At 43.0% G+C, this 13,796-nt stretch overlaps 13 non-coding genes and 2 pseudogenes across 13 annotated transcripts; all 15 read right to left on the reverse strand.

Moving 5' to 3' along the window:
* Window positions 1-623: 623 nt before the first annotated feature.
* Window positions 624-742, reverse strand: LOC142514535 (5S ribosomal RNA). Its single transcript, XR_012810424.1, has one exon. It is a non-coding gene; the product is annotated as a 5S ribosomal RNA (ribosomal RNA).
* Window positions 743-1,426: 684 nt separating this feature from the next.
* On the reverse strand, window positions 1,427-1,545 carry LOC142506774 (5S ribosomal RNA). Its single transcript, XR_012805053.1, has one exon. It is a non-coding gene; the product is annotated as a 5S ribosomal RNA (ribosomal RNA).
* A 683-nt stretch (window positions 1,546-2,228) lies between these two features.
* LOC142506586 (5S ribosomal RNA) lies at window positions 2,229-2,351 on the reverse strand. Its single transcript, XR_012804874.1, has one exon. It is a non-coding gene; the product is annotated as a 5S ribosomal RNA (ribosomal RNA).
* Window positions 2,352-3,036: 685 nt separating this feature from the next.
* LOC142506554 (5S ribosomal RNA) lies at window positions 3,037-3,155 on the reverse strand. The gene has a single exon (XR_012804843.1). It is a non-coding gene; the product is annotated as a 5S ribosomal RNA (ribosomal RNA).
* A 670-nt stretch (window positions 3,156-3,825) lies between these two features.
* LOC142515150 (5S ribosomal RNA) lies at window positions 3,826-3,944 on the reverse strand. Its single transcript, XR_012811008.1, has one exon. It is a non-coding gene; the product is annotated as a 5S ribosomal RNA (ribosomal RNA).
* Window positions 3,945-4,623: 679 nt separating this feature from the next.
* On the reverse strand, window positions 4,624-4,742 carry LOC142510156 (5S ribosomal RNA). The gene has a single exon (XR_012808284.1). It is a non-coding gene; the product is annotated as a 5S ribosomal RNA (ribosomal RNA).
* A 683-nt stretch (window positions 4,743-5,425) lies between these two features.
* Window positions 5,426-5,544, reverse strand: LOC142516452 (5S ribosomal RNA). Its single transcript, XR_012812245.1, has one exon. It is a non-coding gene; the product is annotated as a 5S ribosomal RNA (ribosomal RNA).
* Window positions 5,545-6,228: 684 nt separating this feature from the next.
* On the reverse strand, window positions 6,229-6,347 carry LOC142507505 (5S ribosomal RNA). Its single transcript, XR_012805761.1, has one exon. It is a non-coding gene; the product is annotated as a 5S ribosomal RNA (ribosomal RNA).
* Window positions 6,348-6,939: 592 nt separating this feature from the next.
* Window positions 6,940-7,059, reverse strand: LOC142515511 (5S ribosomal RNA). The gene has a single exon (XR_012811355.1). It is a non-coding gene; the product is annotated as a 5S ribosomal RNA (ribosomal RNA).
* Window positions 7,060-7,742: 683 nt separating this feature from the next.
* Window positions 7,743-7,861, reverse strand: LOC142508725 (5S ribosomal RNA). The gene has a single exon (XR_012806929.1). It is a non-coding gene; the product is annotated as a 5S ribosomal RNA (ribosomal RNA).
* Window positions 7,862-8,484: 623 nt separating this feature from the next.
* LOC142516244 (5S ribosomal RNA) lies at window positions 8,485-8,603 on the reverse strand. The gene has a single exon (XR_012812048.1). It is a non-coding gene; the product is annotated as a 5S ribosomal RNA (ribosomal RNA).
* A 1,374-nt stretch (window positions 8,604-9,977) lies between these two features.
* LOC142506446 (5S ribosomal RNA) lies at window positions 9,978-10,100 on the reverse strand. The gene has a single exon (XR_012804739.1). It is a non-coding gene; the product is annotated as a 5S ribosomal RNA (ribosomal RNA).
* Window positions 10,101-10,769: 669 nt separating this feature from the next.
* Window positions 10,770-10,888, reverse strand: LOC142507039 (5S ribosomal RNA). The gene has a single exon (XR_012805306.1). It is a non-coding gene; the product is annotated as a 5S ribosomal RNA (ribosomal RNA).
* Window positions 10,889-11,569: 681 nt separating this feature from the next.
* On the reverse strand, window positions 11,570-11,692 carry LOC142511598 (5S ribosomal RNA; annotated as a pseudogene).
* A 1,432-nt stretch (window positions 11,693-13,124) lies between these two features.
* Window positions 13,125-13,242, reverse strand: LOC142512577 (5S ribosomal RNA; annotated as a pseudogene).
* Between the last annotated feature and the right edge of the window lie 554 nt (window positions 13,243-13,796).

The raw sequence follows: 13,796 nt of genomic DNA on the forward strand, positions 1-13,796 counted from the left end.
CAACACGCGGCACTGCTCTCGCCCAATCATAGCCATGAAGTTAAGCGTTCTGGCGCGATGGCAGAGGTAGGATGGGTGACCTCCCTGGGAAGACCTCGTGTCGCGACCGTTTACGTAAATTATGGATAAAACAGTCGAAATAAATTTTTTTAATGAGTTAACCGTCTCCGGAGTAATCTGCGTCATACCCTTCCGCACAAAACCGGCTCACGACAACAAAAATCGATAAATGTTCCCAGAAAATAGAAAAAAAAAATAAGAAGAAGGAAATAACGAATGTAAAGCTATTATTATGCCTGGGATACGATAAAATGGAACCGGAATCGAATTTCGAACTTCCTAAGCGGATTTCTCGAGCAAACGAAAGCTTAACAAAACCGGTAAATCTCAAATTAGAGGGTCTTAGAGAAGGAATTCGTCTAAAATCTCGTCAGCTCATTGCGTAGTAATGAGTCTCGTCCGTTTGCCCGTTTACAATCAAATTAGCCTACAATTTTGTCCAAATCCGGCAGTGCCCGAGCTACTTTCATTTCACATGTCTTATCTTGTCCCGATCGAGATTCAGATGATTTGAGCCGAAAATCGTCTGTCAACAAGTATTCAAAAATAGAAAAACACGAAAAGGGGTGCAACACGAGGACTTCCCAGGGGGTCACCCATCCTAGTACTGCTCTCGCCCAGACACACTTAACTTCGGAGTTCTGATGGGATCCGGTGCATTAGTGCTGGTATGATCGGACCCGACATTTAGTGGGATGTTTATTCTTATATCCCTCGAGTACGTGTGGAGCGGGCGGCGATGGACAACACGCGACACCGCTCTCGCCCAATCATAACCATGAAAATAAGCGTTCTGGCGCGATGGCAGAGGTAGGATGGGTGACCTCCCTAGGAATACCTCGTGTCGCGACCGTTTAGGTAAATTATGGATAAAACAGTCGAAATAATTGTTTTTAATGAGTTAACCGTCTCCGGAGTAATCTGCGTCATACCCTTCCGCACAGAACCGGCTCACGACAACAAAAATCGATAAATGTTCCCAGAAAATAGAAAAAAAAATAAGAAGAAGAAAATAACGAATGTAAAGCTATTATTATGCCTGGGATACGATAAAATGGAACCGGAATCGAATTTCGAACTTCCTAAGCGGATTTCTCGAAGAAACGAAAGCTTAACAGAAGCGGTGAATCGGAAATTAGAGGGACTTAGAGAAGGAATTTTGCTAAAATCTCGTCAGCTCATTGCGTAGCAATGAGTCTCGTCCGTTTGCCCGTTTACAATCAAATTAGCCTACAATTTTGTCCAAATCCGGCAGTGCCAGAGCTTCTTTCATTTCACATGTCTTATCTAGTCCGGTTCGAGATTCAGATGATTTGAGTCGAAAATCGTCTGTCAACAAGTAATCAAAAAAAGAAAAACACGAAAAGGGGTGCAACACGAGGACTTCCCATGGTGTCACCCATCCTAGTACTGCTCTCGCCCAAGAACGCTTAACTTCGGAATTCTGATGGGATCCGGTGCATTAGTGCTGGTATGATAGCACCCGACATTGAGTGGGATGTTTATTCTTATATCTCTCGAGTACGTGCGGAGTGGGCGGCGATGGACAACAGGCTGCACTACTCTCGCCCAATCATACCCATGAAGTTAAGCGTTCTGGCGCGATCGCAGAGGTAGGATGGGTGACCTCCCTGGGAAGACCTCGTGTCGCTACCGTTTACGTAAATTATGAATAAAACAGGCGAAATAATTGTTTTTAATGAGTTAACCGTCTCCGTAGTAATTTGCGTCATACCCTTCCGCACAGAACCGGCTCACGACAACAAAAATCGATAAATGTTCCTAGAAAATAGAAAAAAAAAAAGAAGAAGGAAATAACGAATGTAAAGCTATTATTATGCCTGGGATACGATAAAATAGAACCGGAATCGAATTTCGAACTTCCTAAGCGGATTTCTCGAAGAAACGAAAGCTTAACAGAAGCGGTGAATCGGAAATTAGAGGGACTTAGAGAAGGAATTTTGCTAAAATCTCGTCAGCTCATTGCGTAGCAATGAGTCTCGTCCGTTTGCCCGTTTACAATCAAATTAGCCTACAATTTTGTCCAAATCCGGCAGTGCCAGAGCTACTTTCATTTCACATGTCTTATCTGGTCTCGATCGAGATTCAGATGATTTGAGCCGAAAATCGTCTGTCAACAAGTAATCAAAAATAGAAAAACACGAAAAAGGGTGCAACACGAGGACTTCCCAGGGGGTCTCACCCATCCTAGTACTGCTCTCGCCCAAGAACGCTTAACTTCGGAGTTCTGATGGGATCCGGTGTGCATTAGTGCTGGTATGATCGCACCCGAAATTGAGTGAGATGTTTATTCTTATATCCCTCGACTAGGTGTGGAGCGGGCGGCGATGGACAACACGCGGCACTGCTCTCGCCCAATCATAACCATGAAATTAAGCGTTCTGGCGCGATGGCAGAGCTAGGATGGGTGACCTCCCTGTGAAGACCTCGTGTCGCGACCGTTTACGTAAATTATGGATAAAACAGTCGAAATAATTGTTTTTATTGAGTTAACTGTCTCCGAAGTAATCTGCGTCATACCTTTCCGCACAGAACCGGCTCACGACAACAAAAATAGATAAATGTTCCCAGAAAGTAGAAAAAAAAAATAAGAAGAAGGAAATAACGAATGTAAAGATATTATTATTCCTGGGATACGATAAATTGGAACCGGAATCGAATTTCGAACTTCCTAAGCGGATTTCTCGAGGAAACGAAAGCTTAACAGAAGCGTTAAATCACAAATTAGAGGGTCTTAGAGAAGGAATTCGGCTAAAATCTCGTCAGCTCATGGCGTAGTAATGAGTCTCGTTCGTTTGCCCGTTTACAATCAAATTAGCCTACAATTTTGTCCAAATCCGGCAGTGCCCGAGCTACTTTCATTTCACTTGTCTTATCTGGTCACGATCGAGATTGAGATGATTTGAGCCGAAAATCGTCTGTCAACAAGTAATAAAAAGTAGAAAAACACGAAAAAAAGTGCAACACGAGGACTTCCCAAGGGGTCACCCATCCTAGTACTGCTCTCGCCCAAGAACGCTTAACTTCAGAGTTTTGATGGGATCCGGCGCATTAGTGCTGGTATGATCGCACCCGACATTGAGTGGGATGTTTATTGTTATATCCCTCCAGTACGTGTGGAGCGGGCGGCGATAAACAATACGCGGCACTGCTCTCGCCCAATCATAACCATGAAGTTAAGCGTTCTGGCGCGATGGCAGAGGTACGATGGGTGACCTCCCTAGGAAGACCTCGTGTCGCGACCGTTTACGTAAATTATGGATAAAACAGTCGAAATATTTTTTTTTAATTAGTAAACCGTCTCCGGAGTAATCTGCATCATACCCTTCCGCACAGAACCGGCTCACGACAACAAAAATCGATAAATGTTCCCAGGAAATAGAAAAAAAATAGGAAGAAGAAAATAACGATTGTAAAGCTATTATTATGCTTGGGATACGATAAAATGGAACCGGAATCGAATTTCGAACTTCCTAAGCGGATTTCTCGAGGAAACGAAAGCTTAACAGAAGCGGTAAATCGAAAATTAGAGGGTTTTAGAGAAGGAATTCGGCTAAAATCTCGTCAAAATGAGTCTCGTCCGTTTGCCCGTTTACAATCAAATTAGCCTACAATTTTGTCCAAATCCGGCAGTGCCCGAGCTACTTTCATTCAACATGTCTTATGCGGTTCCGTTCGATATTCAGATGATTTGAGCCGAAAATCGTCTGTCAACAAGTAATCAAAAATAGAAAAACACGAAAAGGGGTGCAACACGAGGACTTTCCAAGGGGTCACCCATTCTAGTACTGCTCTCGCCCAAGCACGCTTAACTTTGGAGTTCTGATGGGACCCGGTGCATTAGTGCTGGTATGATCGCACCCAACATTGAGTGAGATGTTTATTCTTATATCCCTCGACTACGTGTGGAGCGGGCGGCGATGGACAACACGCGGCTCTGCTCTCGCCCAATCATAACCATGAAGTTAAGCGTTCTGGCGCGATGGCAGAGCTAGGATGGGTGACCTCCCTGGGAAGACCTTGTGTCGCGACCGTTTACGTAAATTATGGATAAAACAGTCGAAATAATTGTTTTTGTTGAGTTAACCGTCTCCGGAGTAATCTGCGTCATACCTTTCCGCACAGAACCGGCTCACGACAACAAAAATCGATAAATGTTCAAAGAAAATAGAAAAAAATAAGAAGGAAATAACGAATGTAAAGCTATTTTTATGCTTGGAATACGATAAAATCGAACCGGAATCGAATTTCGAACTTCCTAAGCGGATTTCTCGAGGAAACGAAAGCTTAACAGAAGCGGTAAATCGCAAATTAGAGGGTCTTAGAGAAGAAATTCGGCTAAAATCTCGTCAGGATATTGCGTAGTAATGAGTCTCGTCCGTTTGCCCGTTTACAATCAAATTAGCCTACAATTTTGTCCAAATCCGGCAGTGCCCGAGCTACTTTCATTTCACATGTCTTATCCGGTCACGATCGAGATTCAGATGATTTGAGCCGAAAATCGTCTGTCAACAAGTAATCAAAAATAGAAAAACACGGGAAGGGGTGCAACACGAGGACTTCCCAGGGGGTCACCCATTCTAGTACTACTCTCGCCCAAGCACGCTTAACTTCAGAGTTCTTATGGGATCCGGTGCATCAGTGCTGGTATGATCGCACCCGACATTGAGTGGGATGTTTATTCTTATATCTCTCGAGTACGTGTGGAGCGGGCGGCGATGGACAACAGGCAGCACTGCTCTCGCCCAATCATAACCATGAAGTTAAGCGTTCTGGCGCGATGGCAGAGGTAGGATGGGTGACCTCCCTGGGAGGACCTCGTGTCGCGACCGTTTACGTAAATTATGGATAAAACAGTCGAAATAATTGTTTTTAATGAGTTAATCGTCTCCGGAGTAATCTGCGTCATACCCTTCCGCATAGAACCGGCTCACGACAACAAAAATCGATAAATGTTCCCAGAAAATAGAAAAAAAATAAGAAGAAGGAAATAACGAATGTAAAGCTATTATTATGCCTGGGATACGATAAAATGGAACCGGAATCGAATTTCGAACTTCCTAAGCGGATTTCTCGAGGAAACGAAAGCTTAACATAAGCGGAAATCGGAAATTAGAGGGTCTTAGATAAGGAATTCGGCTAAAATCTCGTCAGCTCATTGCGTAGCAATGAGTCTCGTCCATTTGCTCGTTTACAATCAAATTAGTCTACAATTTTGTCCAAATCCGGCAGTGCCAGAGCTACTTTCATTTCACATGTCTTATCTGGTCCCGATCGAGATTAAGATGATTTGAGCCGAAAATCGTCTGTCAACAAGTAATCAAAAAATAGAAAAACACGAAAAGGGGTGCAACACGAGGACTTCCCAGGGGGTCACCCATCCTAGTACTGCTCCCACTCAAGAACTCTTAACTTCGGAGTTCTGATGGGATCCGGTGCATTTGTGCTGGTATGATCGCACCCGACATTTAGTGAGATGTTTATTCTTATATCCCTCGACTAAGTGTGGAGCGGGTGGCGATGGACAACACGCGGCACTCCTCTCGCCCAATCATAACCATGAAGTTAAGCGTTCTGGCGCGATGGCAGAGCTAGGATGGGTGACCTCCCTGGGAAGACCTCGTGTTGCGACCGTTTACGTAATCTATGGATAAAACAGTCGAAATAATTGTTTTTATTGAGTTAATCGTCTCCGGAGTAATCTGCGTCATACCCTTCCGCACAGAACCGGCTCACGACAACAAAAATCAATAAATGTTCCCAGAAAGTAGAAAAAAAAATAAGAAGAAGGAAATAAAGAATGTAAAGCTATTATTATTCCTGGGATACGATAAAATGGAACCGGAATCGAATTTCGAACTTCCTAAGCGGATTTCTCGAGGAAACAAAAGCTTAACAGAAGCGTTAAATCACAAATTAGAGGGTCTTAGAGAAGGAATTCTGCTAAAATCTCGTCAGCTCATTGCGTAGTAATGAGTCTCGTCCGTTTGCCCGTTTACAATCAAATTAGCCTACAATTTTGTTCTAATCCGACAATGCCTGAGCTACTTTCATTTCACATGTCTTATCTTATCACGATCGAGATTCAGATGATTTGAGCCGAAAATCGTCTGTCAATAAGTAATCAAAAATAGAAAAACACCAAAAAAAGTGCAACACGAGGACTTCCCAAGGGGTCACCCATCCTAGTACTGCTCTTGCCCAAGCACGCTTAACTTCAGAGTTTTGATGGGATCCGTTGCATTAGTGCCGGTATGATCGCACCCGACATTGAGTGGGATGTTTATTCTTATATCCCTCGAGTACGTGTGGAGCTGGCGGCGATGGACAACACGCGGCACTGCTCTCTCCCAATCATAACCATGAAGTTAAGCGTTCTGGCGCGATGTCAGAGGTAGGATGGGTGATCTCCCTGGGAAGACCTCGTGTCGCGACCGTTTACGTAAATTATGGATAAAACAGTCGAAATAATTGTTTTTATAGAAAAAAAATAAGAAGAAGAAAATAACGAATGTAATGCTATTATTATGCCTGGGATACGATAAAATGGAACCGGAATCGAATTTCGAACTTCCTAAGCGGATTTCTCGAGGAAACGAAAGCTTAACAGAAGCGGTAAATAGAAAATTAGAGGGTCTTAGAGAAGGAATTCGGCTAAAATCTCGTCATTTCATTGCGTATCAATGAGTCTTGTCCGTTTGCCCGTTTACAATAATATTAGAATACAATTTTTTCCAAATCCGGCAGTGCCCGAGCTACTTTCATTTCACATGTCTTATGTGGTCCCGTTCGAGATTCAGATGATTTGAGCCGAAAATCGTCTGTCAACAAGTAATCAAAAATAGAAAAACACGAAAAGGAATGCAACACGAGGACTTCTTAGGGGGGTCACCCATCCTAGTACTGCTCTCGCCCAAGCACGCTTAACTTCGGAGTTCTGATGGGATCCGGTGAATTAGTGCTGGTATGATCGCACCCAACATTGAGTGAGATGTTTATTCTTATATCCCTCGACTACGTGTGGAGCGGGCGGCGATGGACAACACGCGGCACTGCTCTCGCCCAATCATAACCATGAAGTTAAGCGTTCTGGCGCGATGGCAGAGCTAGGATGGGTGACCTCCCTGGGAAGACCTCGTGTCGCGACCGTTTACGTAAATTATGGATAAAACAGTCGAAATAATTGTTTTTGTTGAGTTAACCGTCTCCAGAGTAATCTGCGTCATACCCTTCCGCACAGAACCGGCTCACGACAACAAAAATCGATAAATGTTCACAGAAAATAGAAAAAAAATAAGAAGAAGGAAATAACGAATGTAAAGCTATTTTTATGCTTGGAATACAATAAAATCGAACCGGAATCGAATTTCGAACTTCCTAAGTGGATTTCTCGAGGAAACGAAAGCTTAACAGAATCGGTAAATCGCAAATTAGATGGTCTTAGAGAAGGAATTCGGCTAAAATCTCGTCAGCTCATTGCGTAGTAATGAGTCTCATCCATTAGCCCGTTTACAATCAAATTAGCCTACAATTTTGTTCAAATCCGGCAGTGCCCGAGCTACTTTCATTTCACATGTCTTATCTGTTCCCGATCGAGATTCAGATGATTTGATCCGAAAATCGTCTGTCAACAAGTAATCATAAATAGAAAAACACGAAAAGGGGTGCAACACAAGGAATTCCCAATGGGTCACCCATCCTAGTATTGCTCTCGTTCAAGCACGCTTAACTTCGTAGTTCTGATGGGATCCGGTGCATTAGTGCTGGTATGATCGCACCCGACATTGATTGGCACTGCTCTCGCCCAATAAGAACCATGAAGTTAAGCGTTCTGGCGCGATGGCAGAGCTAGGATGGGGGACCTCCCTGAGAAGTCCTCGTGTCGCGACCGTTTATGTAAATATTGGAAAAAACAGTCGAAATAATTGTTTTTAATGAGTTAATCGTCTCCCGAGTAATCTGCGCCATACCCTTCATCACAAAACCGGCTCACGACAACAAAAATCGCTAAATGTTCCCAGAAAATAGAAAAAAAAATAAGAAGAAGAAAATAGCGAATGTAAAGCTATTATTATGCCTGTGATACGATAAAATGGAATGTAATCGAATTTCGTACTTCCTAAGCGGATTTCTCGAGGAAACGAAAGCTTAACAGAAGCGAAAAATCGCAAATTAGAGGGTCTTAAAGAAGGAATTCGGCTAAAATCTCGCCAGCTCATTTCGTAGTAATGAGTCTCGTTCGTTTGCCCGTTTACAATCAAATTAGGCTACAATTTTGTCCAAATCCGGCAGTGCCCGAGCTACGTTGATTTCACATGTCTTATCTGGTCCCGATCGAGATTCAGATGATTTGAGCCGAAAATCGTCTGTCAACAAGTAATCAAAAATAGAAAAACACGAAAAGGGGTGCAACACGAGGATTTTCCACGGGGTCACCCATCCTAGTACTGCTCTCGCCCAAGCACGCTTAACTTCGGAGTTCTGATGGTATCTGGTGCATTAGTGCTGGTATGATCGCACCCGACATTGAGTGGGATGTTTATTCTTATATCTCTCGAGTGCGTGTGGCGCGGGCGGCGATGGACAACAAATAAATCCTTATATTATTTCGAAAATTCTGATTCAGCCCTTAAACGTTCGTAAATTGCCCTTAGGTCCCAAATCTTTCGAAATATTGCATTTTGGTCCCTTAAATTTCGATACTTGCATGTTTATTTTATACACCGAGACGTAAATTTTATCGTGTGGGTTTTTCAATAAAAAAATACGAACTTTTTGGCAATCCGGCTATTTAATTCCCAAACTATTTTTACCAAAACATTAATAATATTTTAATTAATTCTAATTAAAGACTAATTGGCTTAATTAGGGGCTTAATAGGCCTAAAGCCTTGTTAGTGTTTAATTTAGTATATAATATGTAAACCTTTCCCATAACCCTACGATTCTTTCAAAAGCACACGGCCACTCTTCTGAAAATACCTAGATTACACGGCACACACATGCTTAAAAATTGAGGCAAACTTTCGAGCATTGCCAAGGGATAGTCTTAGCCAAGGTTCTTGCTCCGTTCTTCGTCATCGTCAACGGTTTTTCGTGCGTAAATTACGCATAGGCACACCTATTCTTCCCTTCAAACTATCATCACATCATATTATATTTTTATGCATGAAAATTTTGGGAAACAAGTGACATTAGTGCTCGTATAATCGCACACGACATTTAGTGGGATGTTTATTCTTATATCTCTCGAACACGTGTGGAGCGGGCGGCGATGGACAACACGCGGCACTGCTTCTCGTCTAATCAGAACCATGAAGTTAAGAGTTCTGGCGCGATAGCAGAGCGAGGATGGGTGACCTCCCTGGGAAGTCCTCGTGTCGCGACTCTTTATGTAAATTATGGCTAAAATAGTCGAAATAATTGTTTTTAATGAGTTAACCATCTCCGGAGTAATCTGTGTCATACCCTTCCAAACAGAACAGGCTCACGACAACAAAAATCGCTAAATGTTTCCAGAAAATAAAAAAAAAGAAGAATAAAATAGCGAATGTTAAACTATTATTATGCCTGGGATACGATAAAATGGAATCGAAATCGAATTTCGAACTTCCTAAGCGGATTTATCGAGGAAACGAAAGCTTAACTGAAGCGGAAAATCGCAAATTAGAGGGTCTTAGAGAAGGAATTTGGCTAAAATCTCGTCAGCTCATTGCGGAGTAATGAGTCTCGTTCGTTTGCCCGTTTACAATCAAATTAGGCTACAATTTTTTCCAAATCCGGCAGTGCCCGAGCTACGTTGATTTCACATGTCTTATCTGGTCCTGATCGAAATTCAGATGATTTGAGCCAAAAATCGTCTGTCAACAAGTAATTAAAAATAGAAAAACACGAAAAGGGGTGCAACACGAGTTCTTCCCAGGGGGTGGGTCACCCATCCTAGTACTGCTCTCACCCAAGCACGCTTAACTTCGGAGTTCTGATGTGATCCGGTGCATTAGTGCTGGTATGATCGCACCCGACATTAAGTGGGATATGTATTTTTATATCCCTCGAGTACTTGTAAAGCGGGCGGCGATGGACAACACGCGGCACTGATCTCGCCCAATCAGAACGATGAAGTTAAGCTTTCTGGCGCGATGACGGAGCTAGGATGGGTGACCTCCCTAGGAAGTCCTCGTGTCGCGACGCATTTCGTAAATTATGGATAAAACAATCGAAATAATTGTTTTTAATGAGTTAACCGTCTCCGGAGTAATCTGCGTCATACCCTTCCGCACAGAACCGGCTCACGACAACAATAATCGCTAAATGTTCCCAGAAAATAGAAAAAAATAGGAAGAAGAAAATAACGATTGTAAAGCTATTATTATGCCTGGGATACGATAAAATGGAACCGGAATCGAATTTCGAACTTCCTAAGCGGATTTCTCGAGGAAACGAAAGCTTAACAGAAGCGGTAAATCGAAAATTAGAGGGTTTTAGAGAAGGAATTCGGCTAAAATCTCGTCAACTCATTGCATAGCAATGAGTCTCGTCCGTTTGCCCGTTAGCCTACAATTTTGTCTAAATCCGGCAGTGCCCGAGCTACGTTGATTTCACATGTCTATCTGATCACGATCGAGATTCAGATGATTTGAGCCGAAAATCGTCTGTCAACAAGTAATCAAAAATAGAAAAACACGAAAAAGAGTGCAACACGGGGACTTCCCAGGGAGTCACCCATCCTAGTACTGCTCTCGCCCAAGCACGCTTAACTACAGAGTTCTAATGGGATCCGGTGCATTAGTGCTGATATGATCGTACCCGACATTGTGTGCGATGTTTATTTTATATCCCTCGAGTACGTGTGGAGCGGGCGGCAATGGACAACATGCGGCACTGCTCTCGCCCAATCCGAACCATGAAGTTAAGCGTTCTAACGCGATGGCAGAGCTAGGATGGGTGACTCCCTAGGAAGTCTTCGTGTCGCGACCGTTTATGTAAATTATTGCTAAAACAGTAGAAATAATTGTTTTTAATGAGTTAACCGCCTCCGGAGTAATCTGCGTCATACCCTTCCGCACAGAACCGGCTCACGACAACAAAATCCGTTAAATGTTCTCAGAAAATAGAAAAAAAATAAGAATAAGAAAATAGCGAATGTAAAGCTATTATTATGCTTGGGAAACGATAAAATGGAAACGGAATCGAATTTCGGACTTCCTAAAAGGATTTCTCGAGGAAACGGAAGTTTAACATAAGCGAAAAATCGCAAATTAGAGGGTCTTAGAGTAGGAATTCGGTTAAAATCTCGCCAGCTCATTGCAGAGCAATGAGTCTCGTTCGTTTGCCCGTTTACAATCAAACTAGCCTACAATTTTGTCCAAATAAGGCAGTGCCTGAGCTACGTTAATTTCACATGTCTTATCCGGTCACGATCGAGATTCAGATGATTTGATCCGAAAATCATCTGGCAACAAGTAATCAAAAATAGAAAAACACGAGAAGGGGTGCAACCAACACGAGGACTTCGCAGGGGGTCACCCATCCTAGTACTGCTCTCGTCCAAGCACGCTGAACTTTGGAGTTATGATGGGATCCGGTGCATTAGTGCTGGTAAGATCGCACCCGACATTGAGTGGGATGTTTATTCTCCTATCCCTCGAGTACGTGTGGAGTGGGCGGCGATGGACAACACGCGGCACTGCTCTCGCCCAATCAGAACCACGAAGTTAAGCGTTCTGGCGCGATGGCAGAGCTAGGATGGGCGACCTCCCCGGGAAGTCCTCGTGTCGCGACCGTTTACGTAAATTATGGCTAAAACAGTCGAAATATTTATTTTTAATGAGTTAACCGTCTCCGGAGTAATCTGCGTCATACCCTTCCGCACAGAACCGGCTCACGATAACAAAAATCGATAAATGTTTCGAGAAAATATAAAAAAAATAAGAATAAGAAAATAGCGAATGTAAAGCTATTATTATGCCTGAGATACGATAAAATGGAACCGGAATCGAATTTCGAACTTCCTAAGCTGATTTCTCGAGGAAACGGAAGCTTAACAGAAGCGGAAAATAGCAAATTAGAGGGTCTTAGAGAAGAAATTCGGCTAAAATCTCACCAGTCCGCAATGAGTCTCGTTCGTTTGCCCGTTTACAATCAAATTAGGCTACAATTTTGTCCAAATCCGGCAGTGCCCGAGCTACGTTGATTTCACATGTCTTATCTGGTCCCGATCGAGATTCAGATGATTTGAGCCGAAAATCGTCTGTCAACAGGTAATCAAAAACAGAAAAACACGAAAAAGGGTGCAACACGAGGACTTCCCAGGGGGTGTTCTGATGTGATCCGGTGCATTAGTGCTGGTATGATCGCACCCGACATTGAGTAGGATGTTTATTCTCTTATCCCTCGAGTACGAGTGGAGCGGGCGGCGATGGACAACATGCGGCACTGCTCTCGCCCAACAGAACCATGAAGTTAAGCATTCTGGCGCGATTGCAGAGCTAGGATGAGTGACCTCCCTGGAAAGTCCTCGTGTCGCGACCGTTTACGTAAATTATGGCTAAAACAATAGAAATAATTGTTTTTATTGAGTTAACCGTCTCTGGAGTAATCTGCGTCATACCCTTCCGCACAGAACCGGCTCATCACAACAAAAATCGCTAAATGTTCCCAGAAAATAGAAAAAAAAATAAGAATAAGAAAATAGCAAATGTAAAGATATTATTATGCTTGGGATACGATAAAATGGAACCGGAATCGAATTTCGGACTTCCTAAGCGGATTTCTCGAGGAAACGGAAGCTTAACAGAAGCGGAAAATCGCAAATTAGAGGGTCTTAGAGAAGGAATTCGGCTAAAATCTCGCTACCTCGTTGCAGAGTAATAAGTCTCGTTCGTTTGCCCGTTTACAATCAAATTAGCCTACAATATTTTCCAAATCCGACGGTGACCGAGCTACGTTGATTTCACATGTCTTATCTGGTCACGATCGAGATTCAGATGATTTGAGCCGAAAATCGTCTGACAACAAGTAATCAAAAATATAAAAACATGAAAAAGAGTGCAACACAAGGACTTCCCAGGGCTCACCCATCCTAGTACTGCTCTCGCCCAAACACGCTTAACTTCGAAGTTTTGAGGGGATGCGAAGCATTAGTGATGGTATTATCGCACCCGACATTGAGTACTATGTTTATTCTTATATCCTTCGAGTATGTGTGGAGCGGGCGGCGATGGACAACACGCGGCACTGCTCTCGCCCAATCAGAACCATGAAGTTAAGCGTTCTAGCGCGATGGCAGAGCTAGGATGGGTGACCTCCATGGAAAGTCCTCGTGTCGCGACCGTTTACGTAAATTATGGATAAAACAGTCGAAATTATTGTTTTTAATGGGTTAACCGTCTCCGGAGTAATCTGCTTCATACCCTTCCGCACAGAACCGGCTCACGACAACAAAAATCGCTAAATGCTCCCAAAAAATAGGAAAAAAATAAGAATAAGAAAATAGCGAATGTAAAGCTATTAATATGCCTAGGATACGATAAAATAGAACCGGAATCGAATTTCGGAGTTCCTAAGCGGATTTCTCGAAAAAAAGAAAGCTTAACAGAAGCGGAAAATCGCAAATAAGAGAGTCTTAGAGAAGGAATTCGTCTAAAATTTCGCCATCTCATTGCGGAGCAATGAGTCTCGTTGTTTTGCCCGTTTACAATCAAATTAGGCAACAAT

This window comes from Primulina tabacum, chromosome 10, assembly GCF_025594145.1.
Source record: "Primulina tabacum isolate GXHZ01 chromosome 10, ASM2559414v2, whole genome shotgun sequence".
NCBI classification, from domain to species: Eukaryota; Viridiplantae; Streptophyta; class Magnoliopsida; order Lamiales; family Gesneriaceae; genus Primulina; species Primulina tabacum.